This window comes from Chiroxiphia lanceolata, chromosome 6, assembly GCF_009829145.1.
Source record: "Chiroxiphia lanceolata isolate bChiLan1 chromosome 6, bChiLan1.pri, whole genome shotgun sequence".
NCBI lineage: Eukaryota > Metazoa > Chordata > Aves > Passeriformes > Pipridae > Chiroxiphia > Chiroxiphia lanceolata.
This window is the reverse complement of record NC_045642.1, coordinates 64,051,563-64,065,497: the sequence shown is the minus strand read 5'-3', so window position 1 is coordinate 64,065,497 and position 13,935 is coordinate 64,051,563.

Genomic DNA, 13,935 nt, shown 5'->3' with positions numbered 1-13,935 from the left:
GCACCGCTGCGGGGAGGAGGGAGAACATGGAAGGAAGGGGGGTGTGGGGAAGGAGCTTTTAGGATAATTTTCCTCCCCACTCCTTTGGCTCTGACCCTGCCAGCATAATTCCAGCGTATCCCCACCTCTGATCCTTTTCTGCCCATGCTGTGGATCAGGGAATGACCTCTCCCAAATCTTGTCCCACTCATGAATCCATGATATTATGGCCCCAATGCTGAGATCCGTTTGGAATTCCAAAGGCTCAGTCTCCCAAATATTGTTTCTCCAGGTGGAGCAGAGCTGTGGGAGATCATCCCGTGGAGCTTTTTTTTTCCCCTCCCAGATGTGTTTTTCTCCCTCCTGACACCTAAATCATCCATTGGGATCTTAAACCACCACCTGGCCTCAGAGTTATAATCTTTTATTGAAGCCCCACTCGAAGCTCTCAGGACAATAATGAATAGTTCTTCTGGTTGGCTCTCATTTATGCAGAAAGAATTTACTAGATTTTTTCAACCAAGCAAAGCTCAAATTTTCCATATGGGGTTTTTTTTTATATTAATACTCCAAATTATTAATATTGGCAGGCCGTGGTTGTGGGACAGAATTCCCTCTGTTTAATTACAAGTAATAGTATTTTAAATATTTAATTCATTACTGTTTAAATAGAAATCAAATCCGCTGAGTGCATTAGTGCATTGACACCACATCTTAAACAACTAAATGTTTAAGTACTCAGAGTGTGAATTAAGAATCAGTTTGAATTAATGTGAAGCTAATTATTTATAGCTATTCTATTTATATTATTAGCATAGAAAAGCAAGAGCTCCATTCAGCACCTGCAGAAAATGTTTCCCACCTTCCTGCCCTCCAGGGGAAGCGAAGGAATTACCAGTAAAAATCATCATTATGTGTTTGAAAGAGTTTAAATTGGGAAGTGGAAAAATGGAAGGGAGGGAGGGAAGGAGAGGGAAGGGAGGAAGAAAGAGAAGGAAGGAAGGAAGAGGGGGGAAGGAAAAAGAAGAGAAGGAAGGGGGCAAGAGGAAGGAAGGATGGGAAGGAAGGAAGGAGAGAAGAAGGGAAAAGGGAGGAAGGAAAGAAGGAAGGAAGAAGGAGGGAAGAAGGAAGGAAGGATGGAAGGAAAAGAGAGAGGAAAAGAAGAAAAGGAAAGGAAGAAGGAAGAAAGGAGGGAAGGAAGGAGGAAGGAAAGAAGAGGAAGAGGGAGGGAAAGAGGAAGGAAGGAAAGAAAGGAAGGAGGAGGGAGAGGAGAGGAAGGAGAATGAGGGAAAGAGGGAAGGATGGAAGGAAGAGGGAGGAGAGAAGGAAGGAAAGGAAGGAGGAGGAGGGAAGGAAGGAAGGAGGAAGGAAGGAAGAGAGAGAAGGAGGGAAGGAGGAGAAGGAAGGAGGGAAGGAAGGAAGGAAGGAAGAAAGGAGGGAAGGAAGGAGGGAAGGAAAGAAGGAAGGATGGAAGGAAAGGAGGGAAGGAGGAAAAGAAGGAAGGAGAAGGAAGGAAGGAAGGAAGAAGGAGGAAAGGGAGGAAGAAGGGAAGGAGGGGAGGAAGGAAGAAAGAAGGAAAGAAGGAAGGAAAGAAAAGAAGGAAGGAAGCAGAGAAGGAGGAGGAAAGGGGAAAGGAAGGACAGCGAAAGAGGGAAGGAAGAAAGAAAGAAAGAAGAAGGAAGAAAAAGGAAAGGAAGGAAGGGTTTACCCATTCCATCTGTCCCAGGTGCCAGCACTGGGTATGGACTGACCCTTTGATGCCCAGTTAAAATCCCTGGATCCACTAAAATGTCTCTTTCCAGTCTTTCTAATCCCTCAAACCTTTTTTCCTGAACAGGCCCCGATATAATTCGTTCTAAAGCTCTTTTTTTCCTTGCCAGGACACCCGAAAACCATCTTGAGCCCCACACTAAACCACAGCCCTGCTGACAACGCCAACTTCCATCCTATTCCGGTGAAATAGTCTGGAATTCCGTCTCTTATTCTCTGGACACCTTTGGGACACAACATGGTAGCTGAGCAACTTTTCCTGGAAAGCACTGAAAGAGGCTTTTTTTCCCCGCCAGTTTCGTGTTTATCCTCTGGAAAATGAGTCTAATCAGAGGAAAATGAGAAGTTAGAAAGTTTTTGGGTTGCTCTGTCAGCGCACTGAAGTGATGTTGGAATCCTAAAATCTTGGAGTTGTTAAGGTTGGAAAAGATCTGGAGGTGTCCAAGGCAAAGCTGGACAGGGCTTGGAGCAACCTGGACTAGTGGATTATATAATATTATATAGTATTATATAATATATATAATTATATAATATTATATTATATTATATTATGTTATGTTATCTTATATTATATTATATTTATTATATTATATTTATTCTATATATTATATTATGGTTATTATATTTATTATATTATTTATGTTATATTGTATTATATTGATTCTATTACATTAATTGTATTTATTCTATATATTATATTATGTTTATTTATTATATCAATTATATTATATCATATTATATTAATTATATTATATTATATTAATTATATTACATTTATTATATGTATTATATTTATTATATTATACATATTATATTTATTATATTAATTATATCATATTATATTATGTTATATTATATTATATTATATTTTTTATATTATAGTTATTATATTATAGTTATTTTATATATTATATTATGTTTATTTATTGTATTAATTTATTATATTGTATTATATTAATTGTATTATATTATATTAATTATATTACATTTATTATATTCGTATATTATATTTTATTATATTATATTTATTATATTTATTTTATATATCATACTATATTAATGATATTTATTTTATATATTATATTATACGATGTTTACTGTATTTATTATATTATATTATATTATATTATATTATATTATATTATGTTATATTATATTATTCCCTTTGGTTTCCCAGTGGATGGCTCAGATACATAAAACCCTTTGCACAGCAAATGTTTCTAAGCAAATATTAAAAGCTCAGTCCACCACGACTGAGAGCATCCCAAAAAAACCACTTTTCTCAGGAAGGATGGGATATTTGAGAGCCTTGGAAAAACCCTGGAAACCTTTTCCATCCGTTAAACCTAAGTCTTCCACTTTCAGCTCCTGACTCCTGAGTTAAGACCTTTTTCATCTTCCTTCATTTCTGATTTCCTTTACATTGGTGCCCTGAGATAATCAGATTATCAGGGAAGGATAAGAACCTTAAGGATGATCCCATCCCACCCCCTACCATTGAGGGACACCTCCCACTATTCCAAGTTGCTCCAACCTGGCCTTGGACACTTCCAGGATCCAGAGGCAGCACAGCTTCTGGGAATTCTATTCCAGGTCCACCCATCCTCCCAGGTAGGAATTCCTTCTCAATATCCCACCTAAATCTCCCCTTTTCCAGCTTAAGCCATTCCCCTGTGTCCTGTCCCTCCATCCCTTGTCCACAGTCTCTCTCCATATTTCCTGAGCCCCTTCAGGTCCTGAAGGCCACAATCAGGTCACACCAAGTTTTCTCCTCTCCAGGCTGAACAATCCCGCTCTCCCAGCCTTTCCTCCCAGCAGAGCTGCTCCATCCTCTGATCATCCTGGAGCCTCCTCTGGACTCTCTCCAGCAGCTCCATGTGCTCCCCGTGCTGTTCCCAGGGCTGGGAGGGGGCAGAGGGGCATCTGAGGGGGCAGAGGGGCATCTGAGGGGGCAGAGGGGCATCTGAGGGGGCAGAGGGGCACAGTCCCCCCTGCCCTGCTGCCCACGCTGGGGGATCAGCCCATGGGGCATTTCCAGCCTCTCCCCCACCAGCACCCCCAGCTCCTTCTCCCAGGGCTGCTCCATCCCTTCATCCCACCCTGGATTGATCCCAGGTGCAACCCCTGCCCTCGGTCTTCTTAAATCCCCTGTGATTCCCATGGGACTTCTGCAGCCTGTGGGGGGGTCCCTTTGGATGAGATGCCATCCTCCAGGAATGTCACCACGCAGCTTGGTGGATCTGAACATCTCCTCTCCACGGAGATAAAGTCAGACAGGAGCTGTTTCCCAGCCTAAGACACACCAAGGAACTGGGACAGAGAGGAGAGGGGACACTTTAGGTGTCACCAGCGTCCTTCAGAGAATCCCAGAATCCCAGAATATCCAGAGCTGGAAAGGACCCACAAGGATCATCCAGTCCAACTTCTGGCATTGCCCAAACATCCCAACAATCCCACCAAGGGCTTCCTCCCTTCCTCCTTCCTTCCTTCCTTCCTTCCTTCCTTCCTTCTTTTCCTTTCTTCCTTTCTTTTTCTTCCTTCCTTCCCTCTTTCCCTCCTTCCTTCCTTCCCTCCTTCCTTCCTTCCTTCCTTCTTTCCTTCTTCATTTCTTTTTCTTCCTTCCTTTCCTCCTTCCTTCCTTCCTTCCCTCCTTCCTTCCTTCCCTCCTTCCTTCCTTTCTTTCCTTCCCTTCTTTCCTTCCCTCCTTCCTTCCTTCCCTCTTTCCCTCCTTCCTTCCCTCCTTCCTTCCTTCCCTCTTTCCCTCCTTCCTTCCCTCCTTCCTTCCTTTCCTCCTTCCCTCCCTCCTTCCTTCCTTCCTTCTTTCTTTTCCTTTCTTCCTTTCTTTTTCTTCCTTCCTTCCTTCCTTCCTTCCCTCTTTCCCCCCTTCCTTTCCTCCTTTCCTCCTTCCTTTCCTCCTTTCCTCCTTCCTTCCTTCCTTTCTTTCTTTCCTTCCTTCCTTTCTTCTTTTCCTTCCTTCCTTCCTTCCATTTTTCCACTCTCCCAATTAAACTCTTTCAAACACATAATTATGCATTTTGTGTAATTCTTCCAGGGGAGGTGACCAAAGCTTTCCTGCAGGTGCCAAGAATAAACCCCCCTAACAATCTCCGCCCTGTCCCTGGGAGCATTTTCCAAACATCCTTGCTCTCGCGCAGAAATTCCAACTCATTCCACAGCGTGGGAGGTAAAAAAAAAAAGGAATCGCTTCCCATGCTCAGAAACATGGAAGTTGTAATGAAGCCATGAAAACTGCAGCAGTGCAAGGGATGTTTCTGGGAAGGTTGATATCAGATAAAATGGCAATTCAATTAACTCCAGATGAGGGATGAGGCTGGTGAGAAAAATCAACGTATCACTGGGCTGGCGCCTTTCAAAAGGCCAGACAGGTGTAAACAGCCTAAAGCAATTTATTTACACCCTCCAAAAATCTCTGGAAGGAGGGATACGTCTCCCTGAAGTCAGTAAATAAGGTGAGAGGAAGGGGAGAGCTCTGATTAAATTATTTCATGCAGTGAAATGAGTGCAGGGGCCCGAGTGCTGCTCTGGAAACCCTTCTGGTACAAACCATGGGATGGGAAAGACCTGAAAACTGGGATTCTTCTGGAAGGATCTCTCTGTGAGCTGCCCATGAACCTGCTGTGAGGAAAAGTCTGCCCCAGGAGGACTTTAGGGGACTTTAAAAGCTGGGCTGATGTCAGGGCCGGGTTCAGTTGGCATCATTTCATTTTTATTTCCTCGGTGTAACTGCATTTCCAGTTTTCTGCTCCAGGACTTTCACGAAAAACAACATCCAGGGAAAAATTACGTCCTTTGGAACTGGGGGAAGCTTTGGAAAGCTCTCCAGGGGATGGGGGAAAGAAGGAGGAGACGTTTTTGGAGCCCACGTATCCAAACCTCGTGACAAACCCGCTGCAACCCAACCCCGGGGTGTGGCCCAAGAGGGAATTTGGGTTGATATTGGTGCGTGCCAAGAAGTGAATTCCGGAATCATGGGATGCTTTGGATGGGAAGGACCTTAAAAACAATCCCATTCCACCCCCTGCCATGGGCAGGGACACCTTCCACAATCCCAGGTTGCTCCAAACCCTGTCCAAGGTGACCTTGGGCACTTCCAGGGATGGAGCATCAAAGAAATCTTCCCTTCCAACCTTTCAGTGCCTCTTTGGTGGAGACACCGGTCAAATTTATTTCCAGCTGCTGGAAAACTCCAGGGAAAAGCTCAGCAGGAGGAAATGGGATGAGATGAGAGAAGGATCTTTGCCCAAGGAGCTCAGCAGAAGGTCTGGGAGCAGGAGCTGGCTCAGGAACTTTGCTGTGACACCAAACACACGGACCTGGCTCAAGAGGGAATTTATAAATATATAAAATAGACAAAACATTATATGAATATATATAAAAATATATACATATATGAAAACATATATAAAAATATATACATATATGAAAACATATATAAAAATATATAATAGATGTAACAGATATAAAATATAGATAAAATATATAAGAGATATAAGGTAAATGCTTGCAAATACCAGTTTTAAAAGGTTATTTACCGACACGAAAAATATGTGGAGCCTTTTTGGCCTGTTTATTTATTCCGGAGGATCACCAAACCCACGTTATCTGTTGTTTATCTGTAATTAGGCCAAAACAAGGTTTGCTCCATTCATGTTAATCTGCAGTAATTACCGAGCCTTTCACACATCCAGGGCTTTTGAAAGCCGCTAAAAATCCAATTAAGGCAGAACTTGAGAATTCCTGCCTTGCTCCCGGACCGCCTGAAGCCCTTTGATCCTAGAAGAACATCAAGTCAAAGGCAAAACACGAGCACTCTTCAAATCAGCTGGGCCCCTAAATGGTTGCTTGCATTTCCTGAGCTTTCTAAGCAACGATTTGGGGGGGTTCTGGTCCAGGCAGGTTTGATAAACTTCAGCTTTGGTCATGTGGTGCAGGTTTCCTGGGCTGAGGAGGCTTTTCCCAGCTCAGGGTTCATTTTATGCACCTGCTACCCTGTTTTTCCTTTTTTTTTTTTTTTTTTAATAACCTTTCCTGCTGTTTTGCCTCACCTGGAGCTCAGAATATGATTATAAAAAGCCTTCCCCTTCCCCTTCCCAAACCTTCCCTTCCCAAACCTTCCCTTTCCTTCCCTTTCCTTCCCTTTCCTTCCCAAACCTTCCCAAACCTTCCCAAAACTTCCCAAACCTTCCCTTCCCTTTCCAAACCTTCCCAAACCTTCCCTTCCCAAACCTTCCCTTCCCAAACCTTCCCAAACCTTCCCTTCCCAAACCTTCCCTTCCCAAACGTTCCCTTCCCAAACCTCCTGGCAGCTGCATCCCGACCCGAATCCCTTCCTCTGCCAGCTGACCTTTTAAAGTCCTCCTGCCTGAGTTTAATCCCTTTTCCCATCCCGGGATAACAATTTGCCAGATTAAATTGGGGTTACTGGGTGAGTCATTTGCTTTATTTGTTCAAAAACCTGGTTTGTTTTGTGTCGCTCTCCCAAATCCAGGGATGAAACAGGGAGGCTGAGCAGATTAAAACGTGGGATATTTTTATTCCTAGGAGGAGATTATAATGCACATTTCCCTCGGGTCGGGGCTGGGAGAGATGGGGAGGCTGAATTTTGCAAGATGCCACGGGAGGAATTAATTCCCAGCCCTGAGTGGGCTTTTTCCTGGGGGGCTGGGATGGCTCCTCTCCCTCCCTTCACGTGCTGTGAGGAGCTTCTTGCCAGGGAAGTGAACATTGAAACCTCATCCTGTGGATTTTTTTCAGGTGTGGGAAATGGAACAGTGAGGAAATATAAATTTTAGGGGGGAAAAAAAACCCCAGGGAGATTTGGAAGAGAGATTCCATGTGAGCTCAGCTGCTCCAACCCCAGGGACATCCTCAACCCCTCCTGGGGAAGCTCAGCTGGATTGGGACTGGGGGGACTGAGGGGAAAACAAAGAGCAACAATGAACCACAAAGAACAAAAAATAGCAACAAAATCATCCCATTTTTCTCAGCTTGGAGGGATTTATGGAAAAATCTCCCATGTTCAGCCACCCCTCCCAACCACTGGAGATCCTGGAGCTTTGTTTGCAACAGGGGAAGAAGAACAGAATTGAATTTCTGCCTCCTGAAGGCCCCTGGAGCACTTGGATAGAATTCAGAATGGAAGGAAATCCATGGATTTCTTCATCCCAGAGGTGATCCCTTTGTGTTTCCTCAGTCCAGCTGTTGTGGGAGCAGTGGCACTTCCAGAGCTTTCCCCTCCCTGAGATGGTTTGAAATCATCAGATCACTGTTGTGCTCTGGAAGTGAACACTGAAACCTCATCCTGTGGATTTTTTCAGGTTTGGGAAGTGGAACAATAAGGAAATATAAAGTTTTTTTGGGGGGAAAAGCCACCAAGGAGACTTGGAAGAGAGATTCCATGTGAGCTCAGCTGCTCCAACCCCAGGGACATCCTCAACCCCTCCTGGGGAAGCTCAGCTGGATTGGGACTGGGGGGACTGAGGGGAAAATAAAGAGCAACAAAGAACCACAAAGAACAACAAAGAACAACAAATAGCAACAAAATCATCCCATTTTTCTCAGCTTAGAGTGATTTTTGGGGCAGTGCTCATCCAGGGATGGGGCAGCCACAACTGATGGATCACAGGATCCTTTAAGTTGGAAAAGCCCTTGAAGAACATCAAGGCCACCACTGCCCCAAGTGCCACATCCACAGGGCTTGGAAATCCCTCCAGGGATGGGGACTCCACCCTGTGCCAGGGCTGGACAGCCCTTTCCAGGGAGAAATTCTCCCTAAAATCCAATTTAAACCCTCCCCTGGCACAGCTGGAGGCCGTTCCCTCTCCTCCTGTCCCTTGTTCCCTGGAAGCAGAGCCCAGTTCCCCCCAGGCTCCTCCCTCCTGTCAGGGAGTTGGGAGATGATTTCCATGGATTTCAGTGGATTGTGGATTTTTCTCCTGGAACAGGGACTTGCTGAAGCTGCTCATATTTCTTAGGTACAAACCCAAAAACTCTGAACGAGTTGCTGGTGACCTCCGTAGGAAAATCCTGCCCTCATTCCACGCTGGATTTTGGTCTCTCCGTGTCCCCAGCTGGAAACCCCTCGGACTATTTGCTGATAAGGTTTAAAAAGGGGCTGAGATATATTTTTCCTCCCTGTTCCAGGCAGCTCCACCTGTACAGCAGGTTCCTGCTAAAAATAAATCAGTAAATAAACCGTGTCGTGCTCGTATTACACTGGGAATCTGATTTAAATCCATTTATTCACCGCATTAAAATATAAGTGAGAGCAAGGAAAACGGGGAAAAAAAAACTTGGCATCATAAAAACAGTGTTTTTGTCATGTTTTCTGTGTCTCAGATGTTTGTTTTACAGCAGAACTTCCCGGGAAGAGCTCGCTGGGAGCTGCCAGGGAATTGCCAGCAATTATTTCTCTGGGATTTGCTTAAACAGCCCTGAGGTTTAACATTGTTTGATGCCTCCTGGAAAGCCCTGGGAAAGAAAGAACTTGGATTTTCTGCTTCTGCCCAGAGGGGAAATTCGTATTCCAGAAGGTGGGAAATGCCACATTCCCTCATTCCTGGCAGCAAAGGGAGAGGGAAGAGGTGGGAGACCTTTTCCAACACCAGCATCATCCATGGCAGGGACAGCTTGGAGCTGGAGCTGCTTGGTGTCCTTCTGAGGGAGCCTGAAAGCAGGCAAAGATCTGGGAAAAGTAAAAATACATGGAAAAAACACCTCTGGGACACTTATTCCATCCCCCAAGACTCCCTTCCCAAACCTTACCTTCCCTTCCTTTCCCTTCCCAAACCTTCCCTTCCCAAACCTTCCCTTCCCAAACCTTCCCTTCCCAAACCTTCCCAAACCTTCCCTTCCCAAACCTTCCCTTCCCAAACCTTTTTGGAGAACAAGCTGTGCTCCAGGACTGTTTTTCCCACCCTGGGATAAGGATGAAGCCTTTGAGGGAGGAGAGGGACCATCCCTGACCCCCCTGCTCCGAGAAAGGAATCCCAGAATCATGGAATGGTTTGGGTTGGAAGGGACATTTAAGCCCATCCCATTCCCATTCAGGGATGCAACTCCCCGGATGAAGTTGGATGGATCTCCCACCTGTGGTGAAAATCCAATTTTTCCCAGTTTTGAAAATTCCAGACTTGGACTAAACCCACCATTCCATGGGCTAAAGAAGCAGGGATTTGACAGACAGGCAGTTCAACACTTTGCAGTTCCAGAGTTACTCTTATAAAACATCTTATTGTGAAGTAGCTGAGAATTCCCGTGGAAATTCCCTTGGGATTAGGCACATTTTAAACCATATTTTGGCTTTAATCTGCCACCCCCCCCGGTGTTTTCACTTTTTTACTGTGTTTAATAAGTTTGGAACTCGAGGTCAAGGGATCTCCCAGGGCCTGAGGGGGAGTTTGGAGGGGCAGCTGTGGATTGAGTAGGGAAAGGGAAAGGGAAAGGGAAAAAAATGGAAAATGAAAGAGGAAAAGGGAAAAGAAAAAAGAGAAAAAAAAGAAATAGGAAAAGGAAAAGCAAAAGGAAGAGAAAGAAAGAGAGAAAGAGAAAATAAAAGGAAAAGGAAAGGAAAAGGGAAAGGAAAAGAAAAAGAAATAAGGAAAAGAAAAAGAAAAAAGGAAAAGAAAAAGAAAAAAAGGAAAAAAGAAAAAGTAAATAAGGAAAAGAAAAACGAAAAGAAAAAAACGAAAAAATGAAAAGTAAAGAAAAAAGGAAAATAAAAACAAAAGAAAAAAGAAAAAAAGAAAAAAAAGAAAAAAGGAAAAGAAAAAAAGAAAAAAAGAAAAAAGGAAAAGAAAAAAGAAAAAGGAAAGAAAAAAGGAAAAGAAAAAAGAAAAAGGAAAGAAAAAAAGGAAAAGAAAAAGAAAAGGAAAGAAAAAAGGAAAAGAAAAAGAAAAAGGAAAGAAAAAAGGAAAAGAAAAAAGAAAAAGGAAAGAAAAAAAGGAAAAGAAAAAGAAAAGGAAAGAAAAAAGGAAAAGAAAAAGAAAAAGGAAAGAAAAAAGGAAAAGAAAAAAGAAAAAGGAAAGGAAAAGAAAAAGAAAAGAAAGGAAAGAAAAAAGGAAAAGAAAAAGAAAAAGGAAAGAAAAAAGGAAAAGAAAAAGAAAAAAAGAAAAGAAAAAGAAAAAAGGAAAAAAGAAAAAGGAAAGAAAAAGAAAAAGAAAAAGGAAAGAAAAATAAAAAATTAAAAAAGAAAAATGACAGAAAAAGAAAAAGGAAAAAGAAAAATAAAAAAGGAAAATAAAAAGAAAAAAGGAAAAAAGAAAGAGGACAGAAAAAGAAAAAGGAAAAAGAAAAAGAAAAAAGGAAAAGAAAAAGAAAAGAGGAAAAAAGAAAAAGGAAAGAAAAAGAAAAAGAAAAAAGGAAAAGAAAAAGAAAAAAGGAAAGAAAAAAGGAAAGAATGAAAGAAAAAGAAAAAAGGAAAGAAGGAAAGAAAAAGAAAAAAGGAAAGAAAAAAGGAAAGAAGGAAAGAAAAAAGGAAAGAAGGAAAGAAAAAGAAAAAAGGAAAGAAAAAAGGAAAGAAGGAAAGAAAAAAGGAAAGAAGGAAAGAAAAAGAAAAAAGGAAAGAAGGAAAGAAAAAGAAAAAAGGAAAGAAGGAAAGAAAAAGAAAAAAGGAAAAAAGAAAAAGGAAAGAAAAAGAAAAGAAAAAGGAAAGAAAAGGATACACATCACACCTAAATAAAGCCAACCCAACCTCTCCTTCCATTGGAAAACTACCCCTCCTCCAGGCATTTGCAGCTCAGGGATGGAAGCAGAGGCGGGGATTCGGGGATTCGGGAATTCGGGAGGAATTTCCGCTCCATTAATTCCTCCCTTTCCCCCCCGGAGCTCTGCCCTCTCCCTCTGGAGCTGCGAACGCTGGCGCGGCCCCGTTTCTCTCCTTGGCTTTCCCACAAAATCCTGTCTCTCCTCGGGAAACCTCCAGCTGAGCCCGGGGAACTCTGGGCTTCGGATATTGAAGGGGAAAAAAATAATGTAAAATTCACGATAGAGAGAAAATCGGGATTATGGAAAAAAAAGATCTCCAGTCCGAGTGACTCCCATGCACAGGCACGTTTTGTTCTCCCAGGAGTTTGGGGGTTCCTGTCACTTTTCCTTTTCCTGTCTCTTTTCCTTTTCCTTTGTTTCTTTTTCTTTCTGTTTTTCCTTTTCAATTTCTTTCTCCTTCCTTTTTTTTCTTTTCCTTTTTCTCTTTTTTTTCTTTTCCTTTTCCTTTTCCTTTTCCTTTTCCTTTTCCTTTTCCTCTTTCTTTTTCTTTTTCTTTTTCTTTTCCTTTTCCTTTTTCTCTTTTTTTTCTTTTCCTTTTTCTCTTTTTTTTCTTTTCCTTTTCCTCTTTTTTTTCTTTTCCTTTTCCTTTTTCTCTTTTTCTTTTTCGTTCTTTTTCTTTTTCCTTTTCTTTTTCTTTCTTTTCCTTTTCCTTTTCCTTTTTATCTTTTTCTTTTTCTTACCTTTTCTTTTACTCAGTTTCTTCTTCTTTCTCTTTCTCTTTTCCTTTTCTTCTTTCTTTCTCTTTTTCTTTTCCTTTTCCTTTTTCTTTTCCTTTTTCTTTTCCTTTTTCTCTTCCTTTTCCTTTTCCTTTTCCTTTTTCTCTTTTCCTTTTCCTTTTCCTTTTCCTTTTCCTTTTTCTTTTTCTTTTTCTTTTCCTTTTCCTCTTTTTCTTTTTCTTTTTCTTTTTCTTTTCCTTTTCCCTTTTCCTTTTTCTTTTTCTTTTTCTTTTTCTTTTTCTTTTTCTTTTTCTTTTCCTTTTCCTTTTCCTTTTCCTTTTTCTTTTCCTTTTCCTTTTCCTTTTCCTTTTCCTTTTCCTTTTCCTTTTCCTTTTCCTTTTCCTTTTCCTTTTCCTTTTTCTCTTTTCCTTTTCCTTTTCCTTTTCCTCTTTTTCTTTTCCTTTTTCTTTTTCTTTTCCTTTTCCTTTTCCTTTTCCTTTTCCTTTTCCTTTTCCTTTTCCTTTTCCTTTTCCTTTTCCTTTTCCTTTTCCTTTTCCTTTTTCTCTTTTTCTTTTTCTTTTCCTTTTTCTCTTTTTCTTTTTTTCTTTCCCTTTTCCTTTTTCTTGGAATAAATTCTTCCTGCCATTTGGGGCTGTGTTAAGTGAGACCTGAGCTGCTGCCTCAGAAAGATTGAAGGTCTTGAGAGGCTGGGAGGACCAAACAAGATTTTCCAACCTCAGTTATCCTGGGATTCTGGGATTCTCTAATTCCATGAACCACGGAGAGTGGAAAGTGCTCTTTGTACTTTCAGGATTTGATCTAAAACAACTTATTTTTCAACTGCAACATTTTCCCAGTTTGAGTTTCCTGAATCTCATTTGCCACCTTCTGAAGGGGACAAGAGACAGGAGTGGGAACGGCCTCCAGCTGGGCCAGGGGAGGCTCAGGTGGGACAGGAGGAGGAATTTCCTCCTGGGAAGGGTGGTGAGGCCTTGGCAGGGGCTGCCCAGGGAGGTTTGGAGTCCCCATTCCTGGAGGGATTTCCAAACCCTGTGGATGTGGCACTTGGGGACATGGGGCACTGGTGGCCTTGGCAGTGCTGGGGATGGTTGGACTCGATGGTCTCAGAGGGTTTTTAAGTGATTCTCTTCTTCTAAACACATGGACACAAATATTTTCCTCCCTGCTCAAGCAAAACAGACCCAGGAGAGCAGCTCCCAAACACCAAAGAACTGGGAATGCCAAATCCTACAAAAGAAGGGAGAATCTTCCAAATTCCAATCATTTTTGGGTTTTTTTGTTTGTTCGTTTTTAAATTGATTTAAATTCAAGCCACAAAAGGTCCCAAAGTCTAAGGAGACAACAGCTTGAAGTGCAGGATGGTCGTGGAAGGAATTGCACCTTCATCCTTGCATCACTGTGTGAATTCCCAGGATTCATCCTTGCATCACTGTGTGAATTCCCAGGATTCATCCTTGCATCCCTGTGTGAATTCCCAGTATTTCCAGCACCATGAGGAATGCTCAGGAGCATCACAGGCCTGGAAGGGGTTACAAGGTGGTCAGAAAGAGATGGTGCCAGACCACAATAATGCCTTTTCATCATCCTAAAAGCTTAGGGAACTAATTCCGACCCCAAAGAGGGTTAAACGGGATTAGAAGCCGTTTTCCCGAGGAATAATCACGTTGTCATTCCAAAGAGGGAATGGGGGGTGGTTAATAATAATAAATCAGTGGGTAATAAA